The following is a 19,439-nucleotide window of genomic DNA, read 5'->3' on the forward strand; positions in this document are numbered from 1 at the left end:
AAGAATGTATATTCTGTAATTGTAGTATGACAAGTTCTGTAGATATCTGTTAGGTCCATTTGGTCTATAGTGGTGATTAACTCTGTTGTTTCCTTGCTGATTTTCCATCTGATTGATCTGTCCATTGCTGAAAGTTAGATATTGAAGTCCCCCATTATTATTTTATTTGAGTCTATGTCTTCCTTTAGATCTCTTAACATTTCTTCTAAATAGCCAGAAGCTGTGTAATTAGCTGCATATATGTTTGTAATAGTGATATCTTCCTTAAACATTGCATAGTGTCCTTCTTTGTCTCTTTTAACAGTTTTTGTGTTAAGGTCTATTTTGTCGGATATTAGGATGGCTATACCAGCTCTTTTATGGTTTATGTTAGCGTGGATTATCTTTTCTCATCCTTTCAGTTACAGTCTACTTGCATCTTTGTTGGTGAGATGTGTTTCTTATAGGCAGAAAATACGTGCATTTTGTTTTTTAATCCATTCAGCCAGTCTGTGTCTTTTAACTTGAGAGTTGAGGCCATTTACGTTCAAGGTGAGTATTGATGAGTAACGGCTTTGCCCTGTCATTTTTCCAAAAATATTCCTATTCTTTACTTTGGATTTCCTTTGTACTTTCACTGGGGAGATTTTCTTCCTTTACTTTCTTTCACAGTGATGACCATGTCTCTGTGTTTCTGTGTGTAACACATCCTTAAGCATCTTTTGCAGGGCTGGATGGGTGATGACAAATTCTTTCCATTTATGTTTGGTATGGAAGGTCTTTATTTCACCTTCACTCATAAATGAGAGCTTTGTAGGGTATAGTATTCTGGTCTGGCTTTTTATTTTTTTCTCTTACAACTTGGAATATATCTTGCCATTCTCTCCTAGCCTGTAGGGTTTCTAATGAAAATTCTATTGTAAGTCTATTTGGAAATCCTCTGAAAGCAATCTGGTGTTTATCTTGTGCACGTTTTAGAATCTTTTCTTTATGTTTTACTGTGGTGAGTTTGACTACAATGTGTCATGGTGAACATCTTTTCTAGTTTTGTCTAATAGGGGTTCTATGTGCTGTCTGTACTTGGATGTCCCTTTCTTTCTCCAAATTAGGAAAGTTTTCTGTTATTATTTCACTAAAAAGGCCTTATAATCCTTTCTCTCTTACCATGCTTTCAGGAACTCCTAAAACCTGTATGTTGGGTCATTTGATAGTAGCCTGTAGATTACCAACAGTGTTTTTAGTTTTATAATTTCCTCTTCTTGTTTTTGGTCTGACTGTATAATTTCCTGTGCTTTCTCTTCTATGTTGGATATTCTTTCTTCTACTTCACTGTTAATGTTGTTAAGACTTTCCACTGCATTTTTTATTTCATTTTTATTTCTCTTTAATATTTGAATTTTGTGGGTCAAATTTTCTTTCATTTCATGTATGGATTTCAGTAGTTCATGCATTTGCTTCTGATTACTTCTATGGAATCTTCTATGAATCAATTTTTTGAATTCCATTTCTGGCATTTCTTCAACCTCATCATCTTCACAATCTAGTATTAAATGTTGTGTTCTTTTGGGGGCATCATGTTGTCTTCCTCATTCTTGTTTCTTGAATTAGTGCATTTGTTAGTCGACATTTGTAGAGATACTCATCAGTTTATTTATTTATTTATTTATTTTTTGCTGTGGCAGCTTTTATCTTTGTACTATGCCTCTGCAGATTAGTGAAGTATCTGCTTTCAGTGATTATCTAGAGGTGTGTGGTGGTTGTGGCTAGGGAGCTTTGTTCAGTTCTGGAGGTTGAAGGGTGTGTCTAAGGTGACACACCCAGGTTTGGTGTGGTAAATCTGCTTGTTTTTTGGTCATGGGAAGGTTTATTCTACTCAGATGAGCTCCTCTCCTCAAAGGAGACAAATGCCTGAGTTCTAGTCCCAGTGGGTATAATATTTGTACGCTCTGCTACAAGGACCACACAAAGAATTGGTGCAGTCCTCAGTGTAAGTTCAGATTCCCCAGCAGTGTCCCTCACCAGGTAACCAGGGTGCCCTGAGTATGTGCAGTCTCTCACAGTGACTTCCCAAAGTCCCAGCCACACTGTGATTCCTCCCACACAGCCTTAGTTTTTTCACAGCCCTGGCACACAAGCCTCTTCCAATAACAAGCACCCAGCCCCCTGTTAGTTCTTACCACCAGAGTCAGGAGTCTACTTGGCTAGTTGCTGGGCATGGACATGAGCTGGCACAGCAGTTACATATGTCCAAAATGGCGCCTGCTCTATTGGCTTGTTACAGGATGCCATTGCAAGGTGATTGGGGAGGAAATATTCCCCTCTATTTTTTCCCTCTAGTTTGTCAAGTACACTATCCTGCATGGGGCTCCAAGCCAGGCTCCCTCTAGGCCTTGCTGCAGCTTTATCATCAGTGGTTTGGGCTAAAGCAGTCTGATCTCATCTCACTGTCCAACGCTGGTGCAGAAGCTCTGTGCTGCTGCGGTCCTGAGTTGTGGGTGTCCCTGCCCTCCTTGTAGGTCACTGTGTCCCTCTAATTTGCGTAGAGTTCCTCTGCTGTTTTCTCCTTAACTCTTCTCTGAGACTGCACTCTCTCCACTTTTTAAAAACTATCTTCTCATAGACTAGAGCAGTAAGCTCCCTCCATATTCCTCCATCTTGAAAGCTGCCCTCTCTATGATCTTATAACTATGTATTACCCTCAACACGCTCCTCCTTATGCTAATCACATCAATCACTAATTATGGAACCTTTGGTGTGTGCCCAGCACCCAGTTATGTAGGTGTGAGTCACAGACACTAGTATCTCTATTTCTCCTAATAGTGTTATAGGGTAGGGAGTTTCTTATTCCTCCATTGCAGATGTGAAAGCCAGGATTAAGTGGTGTGCTCCAATTCACCCAATTTCATCTGGACTGGAGTTCAAGTTCGTGAGATTCCAAGAGGGTGATCTTTGCAAGCACAGGGCACAGACTTTAAAGGGGGAAATAGCAAAAGTCACAGGAGAAGCAGGGCCCAATGTGGAATGTCCACTTACACACATTTCTCTTGAAGCAAAGGAAACCGTATTTTAACACAGAATGTTTGTATTTGTTCTAAAGATAAAAACAGGAGATACAGACACTTTAGATGGTCAACAGCCACTCTTTGACCCCCACAAGCTTTGTTTTGCTTTCCTGTGAGCATTTATCTGTCTTCAAAGTTTGAGGTTCTTGGACTCCACTCACCTATGTTCACCTCTTATTTTGCTCAGGTAACACCAGACATGCAGTGGGAAACATGCATACCTTCAAAACAACATGGTATCAGAAACACTGACAGCAAACATCTTAAGAATATGCAGGAACAATTTGGGCAAGGGAATACCTTCTGCTGAAAAATTCTCCTTCTTGATTATCTTTTTCCTTCCTTCCTCAGGTGAAGGTGGTGCAACTCTGGACATCTCCAAGAGCAACTGCCACAGTCAGCTTTAGGGGACTTCTGACAGCCGGAGGAGCGATGCCAGGGTGGGAATCGGCAGCATCTCCTGAACTGGGAGGCTGTGGCAGATAGAGTGCGTCGTTTCCACCAATGAACATAAGCCTTCACAGGAGATGGTTTAACTCTGGTCGGCTTAATGGCCTTACTTCTTTCCTGCTCTTGCTTTGAAAGGATGCAGAAATATGGCAGCTGTTTCAGGGATTCCATAGGAAAGAGGAGCTGTCACCATAGCAAGGTGATACCACTGTTGATAATGGTTTTGATGACATTACTAATAACATCGAGCCTTTATGAAACAAGTACTATATGCCAAACCCCAGAGAAGTGATTGTCAACCAGGAGTGCCTTTACCCTACAGGGCACACATGGAAAGGTTTGGAGATTTTTTTTATCTTAATGATGGAGACGGTAATGGGAAGCCACGGATGCTGCTACATATGCTGCAATGTTCAGGACAAGACCCATTCTGCCCCCAACCCCCATTAAAGAATTGTCTCACCCAAAATGTCATTAGTTTTAAGGATTCATAATTGTGCATTTGAGGCATTTAAGCGTATTTCAAAAAAATCTATTTATTTGAAAATGAGGGTGGAGTTGGGAGATGGAGAGAAAAACAGAAATCTCCCATCTGCTGGTTCACTTATTAAATGCCCACAACATCCAGGGCTGGACCAGACCAAATCCAAGAGCTTTGAACTCAATCCAGGTCTCTCTTGAGTAGCAGGGAGCCAACCATTGAGCCATCACCTGATGCCTTCCAGGGTGTGCAACAGGAAGCTGGAATTGGATGAAGCCAGGCATTGTGACAGGGGCTTCAGGCATCCCACTAGCCATGTGCTCACCTCTTTGACACAAGTTTAACCTTCAAATGGCCTTGTGAGGCATACAGTATTATCATCTCCACTTTATAATGATGGCATTTAAGTGTAAAGGAACAAGCTCCAGCTGTTTCAACCTTCAAACACTCTCAGGGTTCTTCCTTGCTTCCTTGAGACAACTTTGGTCCCCCTCTGATTATTGTGGAACATCTGGATTTGTTCAGTGGCTGGGAAGTGGTTCCTTCCAACATCAGCATGGCAGTTATTCCGCTCAACCCAAGCGACCCCCATTCCTTTCTGGGGTGATGCTGGCTAACAGCTGGTGGCTGGAGCAAGGGGAGAAGACATTATACAGTGTCTACAAAAGTTATGAAAAGTTGACTTAGCAGCTAAGATAAGCAACCAGCAAGATAGAGTGAGAATCTATACGGATAGGAAAATGTCTCCTAAGCATAGTTTCTGGAGTTTTCCCTCACGTGCTCTGTTCTTTGTTCCAGTCCTCTGATAGTGGTGTGGCATGTGCCGTCGGGAAGACAGAAGCCCTCATGCCATGAAAGTCAGATCAGAAGGCAATCTCCAGGCTGCAACCTTGTATAGAATTAGGTCATTGGATTCCCAGAGTGTGGAGTCCTTTGGAAGACAGCTTCTGTTTTTCTTTATTTCCCTTTTGATAAATGCCAAGCTCCTTGTCAAAATATTTATGACGAGAGACAGAAAGATCAGACATTTTCTTTTGAATCATTTCTCTTGGATGTTCTGACTACTTCTTGTCTCTTTTTTTCCTCATCTCATTTTCTCCAACTTTTTAAAGTTCTTATTTCCACATGTTTCTGACATGTTATAAGACTTCTCATCACCCCTGTAAAATAGAGGTAAGGGAGAGACGAGAATTGTCTAAATAATTAAGAGGTCTACCCTCTTGGGAAATTTGTGTGGTTGGGGCAAATGAAAGCAAAGACCTCTTTAATGTGGTGAAGGCCACCTTAAAAGTCTTTTGTAAAGGTTTTAAGTTAATTTATTTATTGACAGAGAGACAAAAGAGAGAAAAAGTGAGAGAGCGCACTCCCATCTTCTGGTTCACTCTACAAAAGCCTGCAATGGTGGATCGAGGCACCACTGTGACCAAGTGCGTAGAGCTGCTGTCTGCAGTGTCGGCATCCCATATGAGTGCCAGTTCGAGTCCCGGCTGCTCCTCTTCCTACCCAGCTCTCTGCTATGGCCTGGGAAAGCAGTAGAAGATGGCCCAAGTCCTTGGGCCACTGCACCCCCCTGGGAGACCTGGAAGCAGCTCCTGGCTCCTGGCTCCTGGCTCCTGGTTTCAGATTGGCCCAGCTCTGGCCATTGCCACCATTTGGAGAGCGAACCAGCAAATGGGACACCTCTCTCTCTCTCTCTCTCTCTCTCTCTCTCTTTCTGCCTCTGCTTCTCTGTAACTTTCAAATAAAGAAATTAATCTTAAAAAAAAGCCTGCAATGGTTGGGGCTGGCCTGAGTCACCTGGGAGTGGGACACTCAGTCCAGGTCTCCCCCTTGGGTGGCAGGGACCCAGCTGCTCAGGTCATCACTGTTCCTCCGAGGGTGCACATTAGCAGGAAACAGGAACCAGGAGTGAGTGATGGCTGGAACGCAGGCACTTCGCCGTGAGTTAGGTGTCTGACCTTCATCTTAACCACTAACCCAAATGCCTGCTCTCGAAAGTTTGAAAGATATAAATTGAGTACAACTTCAAATATTTTTCCCTAACAATTTTCAAAAATCTTCTGTCCTAATCAGTTGTATGCTTTGTTTTATTTCTGGTGCATATTTAAATATTATGATTTAAATTAGATGAATCCAATGAAAGTCAAAATACAGGTTAACAAACGTGGTTAATCATGAATTTGGGGCAAAGCCGTGTGTTATGAGCTATGACAGGCATTGAGATGAATATGTTATATTCATCTGTTCTGGAGGAACATGCCATTTTTCTGGGCAAAATGAATAAAAGTGAGGATAATTCAAAGAGTTTATGGAAAAATGGAATTAAAAGATAAGTTTATTTTGGTGAAAAATTTTTGAAATTTATGCAATATTTTTCACAATACAAAATTTCCATGAACTTTATAAAGATCCTTTCTCTGCATGGATTTCAATCTTTTTTGCACCAAAAGAAATGTAACTTTAAAAAAAGAAATTTATTTATTTACTTGAAAGGCAGAATTAGAGAGAGAGAGGGAAGGAGGGAGAGAGAGAGAGAGAGAGGGAGAGAGAGAAAGATTTTCCATCTGCTGGTTTACTTTCCAAATGGCTGTAATAGTCAGGGCTGTACCAGATGGAGGCCAGGAGCCTGGAACTCCATCTGGGTATTCCAAGTGAGTGGTAGGGGCTCACATACTTGGGCCATCTCCTGCTGCTTTCCCAGGATCATTGTCAGGAAGTTGGATCAGACATGGAGCAGCTGGGACTTGAACTGGCATCCATATAGGATGCTGGCATTGCAATTGGTAGTTTAACCTGCTATGCCACAACACTGCCCCCAAGAAACTTATCTTTTAACTCTATTTCCCATGAACTTTTGGAAATATCCTTGTAGACATCAAATTGCCAGGATAATAAGTGTGTTAGTTATTGATTGCTCTGTAACAAAAGCTAGCGGCTCAGATGATACCTATATACCATCTCCCACTTTCTGTGTCAGGATTCCGGCCATGGCTTAACTGGGCCATGTGTTTCAAGGTCTCTCGCAAGATTGCAATCGAGGTGTTGAATGAGGGTCTGTGGTTCCATCTGAAGCCACACTAGAGAAAGGATTCTCTGTGCAGCTCCTCCGTGGCATTGTTGATGGGACTTATCTCAGTGATGGCTGTTGGATCGAGGGTCTCAGTTCTTACCAGCTGTTGGTTGCAGGTCACTCTCAGTCCCTTGCCACCTAGGCCTCTGCAACAAGACTTCTGGCTCCATCAAAACATGCCAGCTGAGAGGGTAATGGTGAGAGTCTGCAGACAAGACAGAGTTACACAGCTTTGTCAAAGTGAATTTTGGAAATTACAACCCTTGTCCCAACCACTAGGTCCAGCCCACATTCAGTTTCGCTGGGAGCTAGATTGGAACCTGTGTGTCACATAAGGTTTAAAGAATCATTCAAGGGCAGCTCAAAGAAGCCGTGATTCTGTGAAAGCATGGAATGATAAATCTTAAAAATAAGATTTTTAAAATTTATTTATTTTGACAGGCAGAATTAGACAGTGAGAGAGAGAGACAGAGAGAAAGGTCTTCCTTCTGTTGGTTCACCCCTGAAATGGCCGCTACGGCTGGTGTGCTGCACGGATCCGAAGCCAGGAGCCAGGTGCTTCCTCCTGGTCTCCCATGTGGGTGCAGGCCCCAAGCACTTGGGCCATCCTCCACTGCCTTCCTGGGCCACAGCAGAGAACTGGATTGGAAGAGGAGCAACTGGGACAGAATCCGGTGCTCCAACTGGGACTAGAACCTGGGGTACCGGTGCCGCAGGTGGAGGATTAGCCTAGTGAGCCACAGTGCCGGCCAAAATCTTATTTTTAAAATGAGGTGTTCTCTGGCTATATTGATACTTGACTGGTGTAGAGATTTTTGGCATCTACTCCTTGATTTATATACCTGGTTATGCCCTGGAAAAACTGCAAGTCTACAGGAATTGTGATTGCAATCTTAGGTACTACTTCACGTATTGTGTCCTGAATCATGATGAAATATGAAGCCTCAACAGAATTCCAAAGTCACATTTATGATTGTTCTATTCTATTTCTGCCTTGCTGAAATTTCTGTAGTCATAAGTTCAATTAGTAGTTTGCATAGTCACTCATTTTAAGAATCAAGTAATGCCAGATAGCAAAACTCAAAAATGAATTAACTTTGAGGAACTAGACAATGAAACTCAAAAATGATAAGATTTACTTTTGAGGCCCTCTCCTCTGTACAGACCAGGAGTACGCACCTGTGTCGTATGGGGTGCAGGTGGGGTGTTTCAATTTGCCTCCACCAATGTGTTTCTCAAGATATAAAAAATGATTTTACATTTCTTTCTTTTTTAAAAAAGATTTATTTATTTGTTTTGAAAGAGTTAGAGAGCGAGAGAGAGAGATCTTCCATCTGCTGGTTCACTCCCCAGATGGTTGCAACGGCTAGCACTGGGCCAGCCTGAAACCAGGAGTCAGGAGTCAGGAGTCAGGAGCATCATTTGGGTCTCCCACATGGGTGTCAGGGGCCCAAACACCTGGGCCATATACTGTTTCTTTTCCCAGGCCATTAGCAGGGAGGTGGACTTGAAGTGGAGCAACCACGACCCAAACTGTCACTTGTATGGGATGCTGGCGTTGCAGCTAGTGGCATTACCTGCTTTGCCACAACGAATGCTGGACTTGCATTTCTTTTACTGTTTGAAAAATGAAGAGTACTTTGTGAGCTATGAAATTAATCTAGAATTAAGATTGCAACATCTAAACTATTACTGGAGCACAGCCATGCCTATCTGTTCACATACTGTCTACTGTAGCCTGCGTGTTTTTATCGTCCCAGATTTATGTGTTGAAGTCTAACCCCCAATGTGATCCTGCTTTGGGAGGCTGATGAGGATGGAGCCCTCATGACTGAGATCAGTGCTCTTATCAAAGAGAACCTGGGAGCTCTTGCTTCTGTCCCTCCATGTGAGGACACAGCAAGAGACAGTCATCTCGGAACCAGGACATGGAATCTGCTGGTGTTGTGACGTGGACTGTTGCTTATCAGTCTGTGGAATTCTAGGCAGCCCACGTGGAGTAAGGAGCAGTGTGTGGCTGCTTTTGCTAAAAGGACAGAGTGATTGCTGCAGAAATCGTGTAGTCCACAAAACCTAAACTATTTATTTGATCTGTTGAGAGAACGTGTGCCCACTTTTGCCTGGAAGAAGATGAACATACAAACAAGTGATTGTTGCGCTGTGATAAGTGACACATGAGATTTATACACGGGGAGCATACAGAGCTCAGAATGGGAGTTTGCAAGCTTTGCAGAGGGCTTCTGGAGGATACACAGGAGTCTTCCCAGAATGGGAGGAGAAAAGAGAGGAAGTCTATTTCAAGGGCCCTTAAATTGGCACCTGCCAACTCCTGAGAGTGAAAGGGTCTCCCTATACCTGTGTCTATGTATGCATAGGTATCCCTAGGGAGAGGATTCATCTCTTTCCATAGTTTTCAACAGCTTAAGAACCACAAAGGTGCTACAGAGAGTCACACACTTACAGGGATCAGCAGTGAGATCCATGGGAACACAAAGCAGATGTCTGTGGGTGCACAGGAAAATGACTCAGGACCTGGATGGAGCAGAGGTCCGAGGCTGGCTCCGTATAGCACAAGGATACTGCACAGAATCCAGTTAAGCAGACTTGGTCTTTACTCTCCAGCAGACTCTCCATCAGAGGCATCTCATGAATAACAGGTAAGAGGAACTCAGCCAGGGCGGGTGAAGCTGCCGTCTGCGACGCCTGCATCCCATACTGACTGGTTCAAGTTCCAGCTCCCATCCAGCTCCCTGCTAATGCACTTGGGAAGGCATTCGAGTATGGTCCGTATGATTGGGACCCTGCCACCCACGTGGGAGACCTGGATGGAGCTCTGGGCTCCTGGCTTTAGCCTGGCTCAGCCCTGGCTGCTGTGGTCATCTGGAGAATGAGCCTGTGAATGGAAAATTTATCTTCTCTCTCTCTCTGTCACTGCCTTTCAAATAAATAAATAGATATTAAAAGAAAAAAGGAGCAGAAAGCAGTCAAATTCAGAGAGGTGGTGGGCTGGCAATTCATCTTGTGAAGGCTGGAACTCTTGGCCAGATGACCAAGTCTCTAATCAGTCCTTGATCAAATCCCATTCCTTATCCCCTTCCAACTAAGACACAGCATTGACTGAGTCTGGCCAAACAGCCAGAGGCCGGCACACAACCCAGCGCCCTCCTTGAGACCCCTGTCTTTGTACTTGATGTACTGTGGAGCAGAAAACAACACAGATCCCCCAGCAGTGGGCAAGCCAGATCCTGGGACTGGGAAAAGGAGGCTCTGGACTTTAGGTGTGTGGGGAAGTGGGGCAGGGAGGTAATGGTTTTCACTGGATTCCCTTTTATATTTTATTTAGATTAAGTTCTGCTCAGCAGGGCGATTTCTTAATGAGAGTAGCCCAGCCAGGCAGACCTGCAGCTCAGCCCCCTGTGCTGCCTTCTAGGGTTTCACGAGGGACCTTGTCCTGTCTTATTTCCTGAGCTCCAGTATTTGAATAGTATGCAGTGGATTTCAATGGGAGGAAAAGACATGTAATTTAATCATCTTTATTAGATTTGGCCGGTGGATGGGGACAGGAGGAGGAAGGAGGAGAGACGTGGGTTCCCTCTTTGTTAATTTTGTTTCTTTTTCTCTAACTTTTCTTCCAGCGGTCAAAACAAAGGAGAATCAATGACCCCCAAATCTTCTTCCTTGTCTGTGTTTTTTTTTTTTTTAAACAAAAGAGCTAAATGAGAACATTAAGCCCGAAAGGGACTTGTGTTCATTGCATATATGTGTGCAAATTCTGCGATTCCTCCCTCAGTGACCTGGGTTCTGAGAGTGAGTGTCCTGCAGCTTTTCTGTCCCCTCCATCACTCCAGAAGTTGTAGACTTAGCTCAGCAAAGCCTCAAAAAACAGAGGAAAGCGAAGCACAAATGATCCGTGGTGCATATTTTTAAAGCCAGGCTATCCATTGGCATCATTTCTCTAACCCCTCAGGGGAGAAAAACAACCTGTAGAAGCAGAGAAAGATGAGGAACCAGTGCAGGTCCCAGAGAGAGAGAGAGAGGAGGAAAGGTTTGTCCTGTTGTTGTCCTGGGAATGTCTGTCCAGGGATGGGATGGGAGGCTCAGAAGGGATGTATAAGAGCTAACAGTCCCCAGGATGTTTCGGGGGAAATCTACCTACTGGGGATTTTCAAGAACGAAATCAGCATGGCTCATCCAAAAGAAAAGGAAAAGAAAGAATTGTGTGCAGAGTCTCCCAGTTGTCCTGCTGAGTGCATGTGTGTGCACATATGTACACACGTGCTGTGCACGTATGTACACACATGTACATGCAGACATGCACACACACACACATACCCTGCAGCCTGTAATCCCCCTCACGCCCCTATCCTGTTGATCTTTCCTCACTTAAAAATTATCGGCAAAGAATTTATTCATTTGGGAAGGTTCCAGGCACTACATTTATGCTCCGTTCAAATGAAATGGGATCCAGACTTTTCAAGCCGTGCTGTTTCACAGATAAAACACCAAGGCAGAACCTCGTTATCTGGAGACGTGGCCCTTTCTTTTTCCTTCTTTTTGCCTTTTGTTTCTCAGCAACTTAACGCTTGTTTGGAACGTCTCAGAACAGGGGCAGGACATTTTTCTCAGCACCTATTTCAGGAGGGTTTTTGGTTCAGAATAACAAATTTGCCTCTAAATAGATGAAAGAGTTCTAAAAAAGCTAAGAAAGACACTTCTAGTAATGGACCCTATAGGCTGATCTCAATCCACTCATTGTTAAAAATGCTTGGTCTAACAGTCTCATTTGTGTGCCAAGTATCTTTATTAAATCATTATATTAACACAGGAAAAAAAAAATCCCATTACAATGAGTTTCTCTGTAGGATCAAAAGTTGTCCATGGTTTTGCTGATGGCCTCCTTACTCTGAAATGTGAAAAGTGGAGGCTAAATCTCTCAAAAGTCATCGCATTATGGCTGGAGGGGTAAGCGTGTCCTGTGCAGGCAAAGGCTGAATTTTTCCGAAGGTCACAGTCTCTAGACAAAAAGAAAACCGTGACAAAGAAGTCCTTTGATCCACCCATGGAAATGAATTCTTGGCAACACTGTCCTAGGAGTTCACCTATAGAACCACAATGAGGCTGTGATGTCTGTGTTGACTTAAAGAAAACCAGGGGCCAATTCCAAGGCAACTGGCGTTGGTGAATCCAGGGTTGTGGGCGGTAAAAACACTTAAAAAAGTCAGGAGAAGCACACTTTGGTGTGTTTGTATATTAGATTTTGAACCTGAACTAAACACACGCACACACACGCACACATGTATGCACACGCACATACACACAACCACACGTTTTGATTGTGAAATCAATCCATGCTCATTAGAGAAGGAAACACCACTCCAGACCCCACCACTGAGAAAGCACATTTATTCTGGCCTCATGAAGTTGCTCTCTGCCTTCACATTGAAGAGAGTTTGAAGTTCTGGGTTAGAGTGTGGTCTGGAGGCGTGGGTCCTGAGGGACACCACGCAGAAGTCGAAAGAGAGGCAATAGAACTCAGAGGGTCCAGCACTGTGGCTGTTACAGAGACCTGGGGGACCGGGTCGGTCAGGCGAGGGTGGTCACTCAGAGGGTCCGAATGGAGCTTTGGACCCGTGTGACTCTGCAAGACAAGATCTTGGGTAGCGCCAACACGTAGCAGCAGATTTGGGAGGGATGTGGCTGACAATGGGGAGGTGAAGGGGAGCATGTCAAATGCTCAGCCTTATAGACACATTGGAAATCCTTTGGCCCAAGTCCTTGGGTGCCCCCCGCACCCACGTGGGAGACCTGGATGAAGCTCCAGACTCCAGGTTTTGTCCTGGCCCAGCCCCAGCTGTTGTGGCCATTTGTGGAGTGAACCAACAGATGGAAGATCTCTCTCTCTCTCTCTCTCTCTCTCTGTCTCTCCCTCTTTCTCTCTGCAACTCTTTCAAATATATAAATAAATCTGAAAAAAAAAGCTAAGAAAATTCTTCAGCTTTGCAAGGATTATTGATCTAAATTGCCTTACTTGCTTGTTCCAGATGCCTGAGCACCTGGCGTGGTTACTGAGTACCTGCCACATTAAAATTAAACATTTGTGAATCCAGACTGATTTTTCTCTTGTTGTTTTGATTGTACTGGTGATGCACTCACAGCCTGATGGTCTTTGAGGTCTGGCTTAGATTAGCCCCTGGCTGAGAGACCCACACTAATTTCATGAGTGAAATTATGCCTGCCTCTGATTGGGTTCTGCTCCTCACAGGGGCTTTTTCTGAGTTGGTTTACTCCAATAGAGGCAATAGTTGTGATGAGCCTTCTATACGTTCTTGTCTCAGGATCCTCATGACACACATTCGAGAGATAACTGGCCAGGATTAGGGGTATGATCTGTGACCCTGAAACACAGCAAAAATAATTGGCAGTGAAGGGGCTGATGCCACGAAAATCTCAAGTGCCGTAAGTACTCTAATATATGACACCCCTTGCCCCACTACTGTGGATATGCACCTGTCTCCCAGCCATAAAGATCCTCCCAATAAAGGAATCAGAAAGGAAGAGACAAATAAAACTTCTTCTAAGCACTAAGGCTCTCGCTTGGGGTCTCACCCGGCTATAGGCTTCAGAGTAGAGGTGTACATGTTGGCTTAGGAACTCGAGATTGGCTGCCATTTGCTTTCAGTCTGCAGAGGTTGGTAAAGGGTAAACGACCTGTCTCGCTTAATGCTGACAGAATAAACCGCGGTGTAGTTCCAGATGGGTGGGTGAGTGAGGGACTCCCCCTTTAAACAGCAGAAGCCCCAGGTTTGGGGTTCACATTGCTGCTTGACCTTAGGAACAGGCAGAGAACGAGTGTACTGAAAAAAAAACCCGATTCTAAGCAAGTTTGAAAATATAGAAGGGCTTTTCCTCCAGCACCCCTGAATAGTATTTATCGGCAGAAAGGAGAACGTGCCATAGCTTGTCTTTGATGCCATCCTCACGCGTCAAGATTCCCAAGTTTCCAGGAAAGCCATTTGTGTGATTGTGCACCCGGGGCGGTGGGCTTTGTCCAGGGAAGCTGGGACGCTCACCAGCCCACCTCCACCTCATTCTTTCTGAGCTGTGACGCCACGGGAGGCTGGAGGGCTGGAGATTGCGAGCAGGAAGAGGGGGAAGTGAGCAGGGCCTGATGCCCGGGAGGGCTCCGGGAGAGTAACCAATTCCTCCAGCGGGGGCAGGTGGACGCGTCCAGGGTCATGATGGGGCAACCTGGGAAGGCAAGGGAGGAAAGAGGTTTCCGGAAGTCTCCCGCACTCCCTCCTGCCTGCTTCCCTCCTTCCCCTAGTGGTTGATTGCAAGGAGTAGCGGAAGGAAGGATGTATCAAACCCCAAGAAGAAAGAACCCCTGCCAGCTGCCCCCCACTCCCCCCTGCGACCCTGGCTGCAGTAGTGTGGCCGTGGTGTGTTGCGCATTAGCAGCAGCCAGGGCAGGGGGCAAATCAGATTCTGAAAAGGCTGTTTTCTTTAGCACTGAGAGCTGACTGGAGGCGCAGGTTCTATATCAAAGGAAAGGCGGATCGAGTCCCTAGCAATATGACATCAGCTCCTGGCCTGGTGTGTGTGTGCGTGTGCATGTGCGCGTGCGTGTGTGTGTGTGTTGGGGGGGAATTTACAGTCCCAAAAGGTGTCAGTCAAACCCCGTATGAGTATCTAGATCTCATGTCTGTGGCCTTTCTTCTGAGTAAATATGCAAACAAATTACAATTAGAACAGGGGAAGCCTGGGTAACTGGGAGGAACCAACAATTTCCACGTGGTTAGTTTTACTACGTGGAATCCCTGCTACAGAGGGTTTTTTTTTTTAAGTATATTTTGTTTATTTGAAAGGCAGAAGGAGAGAGAGAGGGTGAAGGAGGAAGAGAGAGAGAGAGAGAATGAATGAGACCTTCCATCCCCTGGGTCACTCCTCAAATGCCTGCAAGAGACAGGACTGGGCCAGGCTGAAGCCAGGAACACAGAACTCAATCTGAGTCACTCCCGGGGTATGCACCAGCATGAAGCTGGATTGGAAGTAGAGGTGGGACTTGGTCCCAGGCACTCTAACTAGTGGCTTAATCTGCTCTGCTACAACCCTTGTCCCATGAGGGGCAGGTCTTAATTCCTGTTGAAATGAGGTCACACTCCTGAGCATAGCATGCAAAGGCGTGGAAGAAAAGCTGGGGGCAAGCATCAGAGCTTTCCTGCGGATAAATGACGGGCCTTTTTTAAATTGTTTATTTGTTTGAGTGGTAGAGCTAGAGAGAGGTAGAGAGAAAGGTCTTCCATCTGCTGGTTCATTCCTCAAATGGCTGTAACAGCCAGAGCTGGGCTGATTCAAAGCCAGGAGCCAGGAGCTTCTTCTGGGTCTCCCACGAAGGTGCAGGAGCCTAAGCACTTGGGCCTTCCTCTACTGCTTCCCCAGGCCTTGGGCAGAGAGCTGAATTGGAAGAGGATCAGCTAGGACTGGAATTGGCACCCATATGGGATGCCAGCACCGCAGACGGAGGCTTCGCCTACTAAGCCACAGCACCACGCCTCACCTTTTCTTTTTTTGACGATGGGCCTCTGAGTTTACACGTAGATAGAGGCAGCTGCTAAGGCTGGTGGCTGCATACTTCTCATTTCATCTACCTGAGCAAAACTAAGAGGATAACCACCCAGTTCTATCCTGAATTTCCAAGTAGAGGCTGAAAGGGGATCCATTTGTGGTGGGAACGTCTATCTCTGCATTTTCTCCAGGTATGCTTGGGAAAGGAATACGAGAAAATGTGCTGGGGTCGGTCATTTCTGATGTCGGTCCTGTGATGGCCTTTTCCTGGGACACACGGTGCTCTTGCTCACAGGAATTCTCTCTGTGACACCCCACCCCCCATGATCAGATTACCTAACAGGACAAATGAGGGTGGCCCTGGAATCTTGCTCCCTTGGCTCCGTCCTCCTCCTGTGTTGCTCATCTGTATAGCCACCCTTTCCCAAAACCAAATGGAGAGGAAACACTCATTTAAACAACTCAAAGAAAACTGATGCTTTTGGAAACCAAGTCCGGTTGTAGGATTTGGGGTTGCTTCTGTCCCCAGGGGTGTTTCCTTAGATCCTGAATCAGCACTCAAAACAAAACAAAACCACGTTCTATTGGCTCTCAGAAGTATTGGGATCCACAAATACAGGATCCAGAATTGAGTCCATCTTTGAGGGACAAACTGCGGCACATTGTGTTTTCAGAGGGCCATTTCAAATATAAATATCTTTGTCAGTGATTTATGATCTTCCATGATTGTTTATTTAGTTTTCTTTGACTTAAAAAAAAGTCGGATTTTAGGGTCAGCTTCCAGCTAACAGCATGGCTGGCTGTCTGCACAGCCATAGGTAGAGTTGGGTTTCTTTTGAGAACCTGAGCTGAACAGGCAGCAAGGAGACTTGTCCCTAGCTGGATGGTCACTGTCCTCAAATATTGCTGCCTTCCTGATAACAGATGTGCTCAGGGAAGGTGGAGGTAGCAAACTTCATGGATCCCAGTGGATTTCTAGTCCATGTTCAAGCGTTTCAAGCCCTGAGCTCCTTTTCCGTTAATGTTCTTTAAACTGATGTGTTTGTCAAGGGAAATTTAATACTTGGGTTTCTGATTCATTGACGTGTACCTCATCAAAATACTGTTCTGTAAGAGGCACAGGGTGTCCAGGAAACCTCAAGAGCCTTTTTCTATGCTTTCAACACGAAGAAACAGAAGTTGAGGCTTCCAAGGTGGACAGGAGTGAGAGGGAGAGAGAGAGAGAGAGAGGAGGAGGAGGAGGAGGAGGAGGAGGAGGAGGAGGAGGAGGCCAAGACACAGGGATGTGGACCCAGGCAGGGACTGGGACCAGGAACCCCTTACATTCCCACTCCCTACCTATGGATCAACGTCTTATCCACAGTCAGGGGAGTGACCATGGCTCCACCTCTGGGAAATCTGAAGGTAGAACTGGGCTTTTGTTGTTGTTGTTGTTGTTGTTGGGGGCGGGTGGGTCCTGCTGTTGGCATAGAAAGCTCCCCAGTGTTCTATGGGGAAGGCTACAGACTCCAACATTTTACTTCCAGGCACTACCTCCCCGCCCCCAACTCCCCTTCCTCTTCAAAGAAAAGTGCTCATAATGTGTCCTTTCATTTGTAATTTTATGAAAGTCTCCACTGAACATGTAAAGAAAGTGGAAAAAACTGAAGTTGCTGTGGATGTTTGGCACTTTTCCCACTCTACTAAGTCGACTTTCTCCCCCCAGGCGGAGTGCTCTCGGAGATTCCGTCCAAAGGGGCAGGAAGACAATGAGGGCAGCGGTCTGCAGTCGGAGTCTTCATGAGCTATGCTCGTATTTTAACTCTTCAAACCTGGACTTTCACTCGGCTCCCCACAATCATCATGAGCTCCTCTGCATTTCATAATCCTTGCAACTTTTGTCTGTGAGCATGTGGGTTTTTTTTTTTTTTTTTTTAAACCAGTGGATCTACAAAGTGGCAACCGTCACAGGCTCTTGCATCACGGTTGAGGTTTGTTTGCTTGTTGGGTATTTTTTTCTTTCTTTCCAGTTTTCTGTAAAAGAAGGAAAGTTGGAGAATAAAGGAAAGTGTCCATGATCCTCATTTTGTTCTGTTTGTGGATTTTTTGTTTGTTTTTAAACAATCTCATCGTCTCAAGCAAAGGCAGAGAGCATTTATATTCAGCAAAGAAGCCAGGGGGAAATGTTAGCCAACATTTCAGGTTGATCACATTTAGTATGGAGGGGAGCGTTTTTCTTGGGCTACATTTACTGTGATGGGTATTAGTGACATCTGCTTCTCTCCTGCCTCATTTCAAAACAGATTTTTTTTCTTTGCTCAGGTTGAGGTAGGTTCTTTTCTACCATCTTACAGAAGTCAGGTGCATAGATCAAGATCTTTTGGACACCATGGAAGGTGATGGTAGCAGAGCCTCTCTTGAGAGAAGTGAGAGAGGACTACCCCCTTCACAAGTCTGCAGAGGGAATGTGTTTTTTGCATCCTCTGCTTCACCAGGGGGACCAGCAACAAAATGGGTCTTTGTGTGTGTCCTCTGTTAGGACCTTTCTCATGAGAGCCTCTGGGGACACGGGTTCTGGGTTCCTGCCAAATGCATGCTGCTCTGCTTCCAGCCCATTGGGTAAGGAATGGCTGGAGTTTCTGAGTTGTCAGACTCCACGGTGTAGCTGTGGGAGGGAACTGGGTTTAGAAAGTCTTCCAGGGGTTCTGAACAGGACACAGAAAGTCTTCTGAAAGACAGGGTAGACGTTGGGTTAAGACACCCATCTGCAATTACTCTTGGAGTGTTTCTTCTTCTTTTTAAAGAATTATTTACTGGGTGAGCATTTAGTGCAGTGATTGGGGTTGGGGCTTGTGATGACAGCATCTCATTCAAGTGCCTGGTTCAAGTCCCAGCTCTTCTGCTCCTGATCCAGCTTCCTGCTGGTGCACACCCTTGGGGGCAGCAGATGAAGGCTTCAGAACTGATTCCTTCTGTCCACATGGGAGACCCAGATGGGGTTCCGTGCTCCTGGCTTCTGCCTGGCCCTGTCCTGCCTGATGCAGGCATTTAGGGAGTGAACAGGTAGATGAAAGGTATTTTTCTGTGTGTTGCTCTGTTTTTATATCTCAAACACAATAAATAATAAAATGAAAATAAAATTTGAAAAAAAAATTAATTTGAAAGGTAAAGAGATAGAGAAGGGGGGAAGAGACAGAGAGAGATACAGGAAGAGAGTTAGCTCATATCTGTTGGTTTTCTCCCCAGATGCCCAAGATAGCAGGGCTGTGCTGGACTGGTCTCCCATTCGGGTAGCAGGAACTCAATTACTTGAGTTTTCACTGCTGCCTCCCTGGATCTGCATTAGCAGGAAGCTGGCATCAGACACAAGAGCCAACTGTGGAACCAGGTACTCCAAAGTGGGACAAGGGCATCTTACTCACTAGGCTGAATGCCAGCCCCTGAAGTGCTTCTTTAAGTAAAAGTTCAGGTAGCATTCGTAGTATATCCCTCCCCCATCAACCGTAATATTTCTTATTTCAACATTAAATTCCTTATATTAGCTTATTTTTTTTTCCTTTGGAGAAAAAGCTAATATGACATATATCTTTATAGAGGCCGTTGATTTTTAAAAGCCCGTTTTGAATGATTAATTGTATGACATCCTCAAAAGCTTAATGTAGGGTGTGTGCCTCTTACCTTCACCAAATGTCTGTGCTTGTCTCCGATGTTGCTTTTGTGCTACTTGAATTATCAGTTGGCAAAGGAAGTTCCTGTCCAGGGATGATAAAGCTTTTCATATTTTCAGCAATTAAAAAATTTTTTTTTCCTCTTTTGAGTTACAGTTCCTGTAAAAAGGAAGACCCACTGATGT

The 19,439-nt window shown here is 45.0% G+C and overlaps 1 long non-coding RNA gene across 4 annotated transcripts in view; it reads left to right on the plus strand.

Annotated features, from left to right (window-relative positions):
* LOC103351608 (uncharacterized) overlaps nucleotides 1-17,670 on the plus strand; it is a 100,016-nt gene extending 82,346 nt beyond the window's left edge. For 3 of the 4 annotated variants that reach the window (XR_007911564.2, XR_007911566.2, XR_001795330.3), the window contains exon 4: nucleotides 3,393-3,960. This is a non-coding gene — a long non-coding RNA (uncharacterized lncRNA). Of the gene's footprint in view, nucleotides 1-3,392; nucleotides 3,961-17,312 lie in introns of those variants that run through there. The other variant, XR_011383266.1, reaches the window with a different exon arrangement.
* Nucleotides 17,671-19,439: the final 1,769 nt, after the last annotated feature.

The sequence above is a fragment of the Oryctolagus cuniculus genome, chromosome 17 (assembly GCF_964237555.1).
Source record: "Oryctolagus cuniculus chromosome 17, mOryCun1.1, whole genome shotgun sequence".
Taxonomy (NCBI): Eukaryota; Metazoa; Chordata; class Mammalia; order Lagomorpha; family Leporidae; genus Oryctolagus; species Oryctolagus cuniculus.